This window comes from Urocampus carinirostris, chromosome 1, assembly GCF_059441175.1.
Source record: "Urocampus carinirostris isolate Australia breed hairy pipefish chromosome 1, RoL_Ucar_1.0, whole genome shotgun sequence".
In the NCBI taxonomy this organism is placed as follows: Eukaryota; Metazoa; Chordata; class Actinopteri; order Syngnathiformes; family Syngnathidae; genus Urocampus; species Urocampus carinirostris.
In genome coordinates, this window is record NC_142349.1 from 11929926 (window position 1) to 11936046 (window position 6121).

A 6121-nucleotide genomic window follows, 5' to 3' on the forward strand; every position below is an offset into this window, starting at 1 on the left:
CTCCATTCTGCAGCTGCCTGCCCTCTCCAACACCTCTGTGTGCGGCACTCTGTCCCTCCATGTGATGCCAAGGATCTTCTGAAGACATCTTACATGGAAGGTCTCCAGGCTCTTCAGATGACGGCTGTAGATAGTCCATGCCTCACATCCATACAGTAATGTAGTGACGCATACAGCTCTGTAGACCAGCATTTTGGTGTGGAGTCTAAGGTTGTTGTTTTGAAATACCCTTCTCCTTAGTCGACCGAAAGATGCTGATGCTTCCTTGAGACGGCTCTAGATCTCATCATCCAATGAGCAGGTGTCAGACACTATGCTCCCCAGATATTTGAAGGTGGGCACCATGAGCAGGTGTTGCCCTGCTGCTGTGAGGATTATTGGGTTTAGTGGGAGGTCAGCACTGGACTGACAGAGTACCTCTGTCTTCTGGGTGTTGATCGCCAGTCCCATTCTGGTGTATGCAGTTACAGCTGCCGAGAGAATGTTTTGCAGAGTCTCTGGTGTATGGGCAACCAGGGCACAGTCACCAGCATACTGCAGCTCAATGATGGTCTCTGAGGTCAGCTTGGTAGTTGCCTGTAGCCTCCTGATGTTAAACAGGTTACCATCAACCCTGAAGTTGATGGTAACTCCTGCCTGCTTCTCCATCCTTCTACGTAGCTGTGTTGTTACACAGACAAGGAAGATGTTGAAGAGAACTGGAGCCAGCTCACAGCCTTGCCTCACTCCAGTTTCAACGCCAAAGGGCTCTGAGCTGTGTCTTCCAACGACCACTCTGGCGGTCATCCCTGAATGGAACTGTGCAAGAATGGTGAGAAACTTGGGTGCACTACCAAATCTCTTCAGGACTTGCCACAGTAGGTCCCTGTTCACTGTGTCAAATGTGAGAAAAGAGAGATCGACAAAGGCGATGAACAAGTCCTTGTGCTGCTCTCGGTATTTCTCTTGGAGCTGACGTGTCACAAAGATCATGTCGACTGTTCCCCTGTCCTTTCGAAAACCACACTGTGACTCTGGGATGACGCGTTCCGATATTGTGGAGATGAGTCTGCAGAGCATGACCGTGGCAAGGACCTTTCCAGCAGTGGCCAACAAAGAGATACCCCTACTGTTGGAGCAGGTGGATTTATCTCCTTTATTCTTAAAGATGGTCACAATGTTGGCATCTTTCCACAGTTGCGGGACACACTCTCGTCTCCACACCTCTGAAATGTAGTGAAACAGTGTCCGTGTACAGAGGTAGCCTCCTACCTTGAGAAGTTCAGCTGGGATGTTGTCAGGTCCAGGGGATTTATTGTTTTTCAGGGTTTTGACTGCATGCAGGATTTCATTGAAAGTTGACGGGAAGTCGAGGTCTGGCAATGTAGGATGTTCAGGGAGCTCTGCAAGGACAGTTGGGTCCACTGGGGTGGGCTGGTTGAGCAGGGTGTTGAAATGCTCAGCCCACCGCTCCACTATTATAGCCTGATCCTTGATTAGAGATGTTCCATCAGCAGATCTAACAGGTGCCAGGGAGCAGTTTCTGGGGCCATAGATGGTTTTTACTGCATCATAGAAACTGTGCATATCGCTTCTATCAGCGTGAGACTGGATTTCATTGGCTTTTGAGATCCACCCCTCATCTTGCAGTTTTCTGAGAGTTGTCTGGGCCTCGGAACGAAGGGCTTGCCATAGCTTTTTATGGAATTGAGATTGTGGGTTGTTCAGGGTGGCTCTGTGCGCCTTGTGCATTCTGTCCAGGAGGGTTGAGATCTCTCCGGCATTCTGGTCAAACCAGTCCTGGTGTTTTTTGGTTTTAAAACCAACAGTTTGGGCTGCAGTGTCAAAGAGGGTGGTGGATAGAGAGGTCCACTTCTCATCCATCCCAGCCTCTGAGATGACCAGCTGCTCAATGTCTGCCAGCCTCTCAGCGAGGGAGCAACGAAAGTTGTCAAGGGTGTCAGTGGTTAGCGCTTGTGCGGCACAGTTCATGTCATGGGAACCTGTCGTGGGTTCAAATCCAGCTCCAGACTTTCTGTGCGGAGTTTGTATGTTCTCCCCGTGCTTGCGTGGGTTTCCTCGGGGCACTCCGGTTTCCTCCCACATTCCAAAGACATGCATTTCAGGTGAATTGGCCGGTCCAAATTGTCCCTAGGTGTGAATGAGCGAATGAGTTGTCTGTCCCTGTGTGCCCTGCGATTGGCTGGCAACCAGTTCAGGGTGTCCCCTGCCCACTGCCCGATGATTGCTGGGATGGGCTCCAGCCCCCCCGCGACCCTACTGAGGATAAGCGGTACGGCTGATGAGATGAGACACGATGCTAGGTGGTTCAAATGTGAGCACTTTTTTGCTCGACTACGAGCAACTACCTGACTTTGGTTTCCGCCAATTCTTTTACAAAGTTATATTGTTCATTTATATTAATCAGTATTAAGTGATTTTTCCTTAATTTCCTTCATTTGATCTTTTATGAGCATTATTGTTGTTGGTGTAAACCAAAAGTCATTGATAGTAATCATGTCACATTTGTCAGGACCAGAACAGGAAGAGGATCCAGATGCATAAAGTTTACTCACAAGTTTATTGAGATATAGTGGAAAAACAAACGCCAGCGATCCTGTGCTCGCTGGACGAGGGTAGCAAGCCGCTCACGAGATCGGAGGGTGTTCGGAACACGGACGTGGATCTCCCGGAGCGGGAGATCGTAGCGTGGTCAAACGCGAAAAACGTGTCGATAGCCGGAGCAGGGGATCAGAGCGTGGTCAGTAGTCAAAAAGGGGTCGTTAGCCGGGACGGGAGATCAGAACGTGGTCGGTGGTCAAAAATGGGTCGTGTCCGGAGACAAACGGGGAATCAGGAACAGAAGAGTGGGTTTCGGACGGGAGCCAGAGTCAAAGTGCTTGCCTTGCGTAAGCAGAGGTTCGCTGATGGACTGACAACGGGTGGGTGAGAGCTCTAAACTTAAATGGGAGGACTAACCAATCAGGCAACTAGCAGCAGCTGGCGACAAACGAGCTGGCACAGGTGAGTGCAATGAGTAATCATGACAACATTCCTGCAGTATTACGGTATTCAGATCACGTTACTGATTACATTTCTCAACAGGTAACTTGTAACAGTATCTGATTACATTTTTAAAGTAACCCTACTAACCCTGTTGAGAAGTCCTTCCAATTCAAACGCTGATAGCGATTTCCCGGGAAATGTGTAAATTTTCGTCAAATATGTGCCTTTGAAAGCGACAAAGTGGTGAGTACAGTGGCGCTACCCGGGGGTGGCCAGGGGTGGCCACAGCCCCCCTTATGCATTTTTTGGCCAGCCTACTGGCCACCCCACTTGCCCGTTCACCGTTAGATTGATCTAGCATCAGTTATGGATTTCATCCCAAATTCACAACCAGGCAAGAAATTGCTCCTCACCTTCACAGTGGTCCCCCCGCCCCGCCCGTGTCAATTTTTCCCCCTAACTAAGTTCTGTCATGTCTAAACCCTAATCGCTGTGATTGTCTGACATCTTTCCGCCCGCCTAGCTTCAGTGTCTTGTCTTGTTCGCGCTCCAACCCCGGCCCGAGCCATCTTCCGTGCACTTGAGCTAAGTCAAGCTTAACCACCTGGCAGGATGTGGTCAGATACCGCTAGCTAGGCAAGCTCTGTACCTTCCGACAATCTCCTTCCCTCCTGCCTGATACCTGTTGCCGACTCGTTACTGCACTTGCTCTCCCATCCTGGATATCAACCAGCTTTCCCGCTGCCCACAACTATCCTCGCTCGACACGGAAGTGCCACTTCCACGTTCCTGCCATCAGCTACCCGTGTCCGACAATCATCGGATCGTGGAAGCAAGCACTGCTCTCTTTGTCAATAAAACTGAGTGAAAACGAACGCTATTGGGTCCTGTCTCCGTTTCTGGCTTGTGACAAAAATGGGGCGAACTGGCAAAAACAACACGGACAGAGCTAACGGGGTGAAGCAGCCAGTACACGTCAGGCTAGCCAGCTCCCATCAATAACCTGAAATTATGGCTTTTAGTTTTTACCTATTTCTCTAAAATGTGTATCTGGTTCATGTTTATGATCACGGATCCCTTAACCACCAGGCACCACTACCTGTGGTGTGTCTTGGGCAAGTACAGCCTGGCGGCGTACATCCCTCTCTTTGCGGTTTTTTTGGGTAGGGGTTTGCTCGCCCACATGAAATAGATAGTACTGGTTTCCAGGGTTACCAGTAGCATTAGAATCCTCCTGATCTGACTCAGACATAGCACCTCCATCATCTGGTCACCGCTGTTCTTCCGTGTAACGTATCATCCCGCCTTTCAGTGATGAGCCAGACCTCAGCATGGCCAGCAGCGTGTGACAATAGTGATACTAGAACTTAAATCACTTGGGGAAAACAATTTTGTGACGAAATTTTCTGTATCCCATCGTACAATACTGTAAAGTAAGCTACTTTTAGTGATTGTGTATTTCTCAGACTCCTATGTTACAAATTAACTTGCTATGAAATTAACCTGTTTTTCTACTTTAATACACAAGTAATCATTCACACACACACACACACACACACACACACACACACACACACACACACACACACACACACACACACACACACACACACACACACACACACACACACACACACACACACATGGTCTCATTCAAAAATCCACGCATTTCAGTCTTTTTCCATTGTATGTAATATAATGCGCATGCGTGACTCCATTGTATGTACTGCACATGCGTGACTCTTCAATAAATGCGCTACTGAAACCGGAAGTAGATGAGAAGGATCCGGTCAAGATAGCTAGCGGAAGGCCTTCCCTACTGCAGTAGTAAAAACCCTATTTTCCTGCCTCTGCCTGTATTCTTTGGTCAGCCGTGGGTTTATATCTTTTTAAACTCAACAAATACGCATTGCATCTCTTGTGGCTTCCTTACTTTTGTTGAAAAACAAACTTTGTGGCAATGATGTTACGCCCTTTGCTTTTGTGACATATTAAAGGTTCAAATGCGCCTTGTCCGATAAAAGAATTTGCGTTTCTGGACGGCAAAATGTTTTTCTTATCTTTATACACACACAGTGTAATACGTATACTGTATAAAACACATGGACATACCTGTCAAGCTCCAGGGGTCCATGCCCAACAAACTGTCGTATTTTCCCTTACAAAATACAAAATGATCTTACACCATATTTTTTTTTCCAAACGTGTTTATTTATGTAGTTTAACATGTTATATTGTACATGTGTTTCATTATATCATATATATTGTAACATGTATATATATATATATATATATATATATATATATATATATATATATATATATATATATAAAACATGTTGTTGTGAGATACTGAGTTGCTCGACATGAATGAGGTTTATCATAAAAAAAGTTCGAAAATGAAGTAGCTTGGACGTTCACTGTAAAAGGAAAAAATACATGCAAATATAATAAAGTAGAATAATACATTTTCTTATTCAAATTATTAATACATTTTCTGCATTAAATTATTGTTGGTAATATACTGATTAAAGGGATAACCACAAACCTGTATTTTTTCATTTTCTCCTTTTATACTTCCTTTTTTTCTTAACTTCTTTCTACAACATAATAATTCGTAATATAATGCATCAAAGCAAGTGAGCCGTTTGAGAGCCGGCTCTCTTTAACGAGTTGAGCCGAAAAAGCCGGTTTTCTCAAAAGAGACTTTCACTACACTGCTACCACATGAAATCCGAGGCGGCAGACGCATGCGCACAGTAGCATCAAACCGCTCGCTTCGTTTGCAACGGTAAAAAACGATACCGAGATGGAGGCTACCGCGGCAAACTCGTTTGACTTGATTGATTTGCCGTTTCGTGATAGTCGGTGTATACCTGATGGTTCCAATTACTGACAAATTTGCGTTTTTCCGTACAGATTTTCTTGTACGTCGTACACGTCTTAAAATACATAATAAAACGTACAGGTTGGCAGGTATGCATGGACAAATTTTACTTGTAGTTCCCAACAGTAGCTAGCATTTTAATTAATCGCTTATTGACCGTTTTTCTTTTTCCTTTACCTTAGCTATGATGAAATGAAATGAAATGATCTGCATTTATATAGCGCTTTTCAAGTCAATGATTTCCCAAAG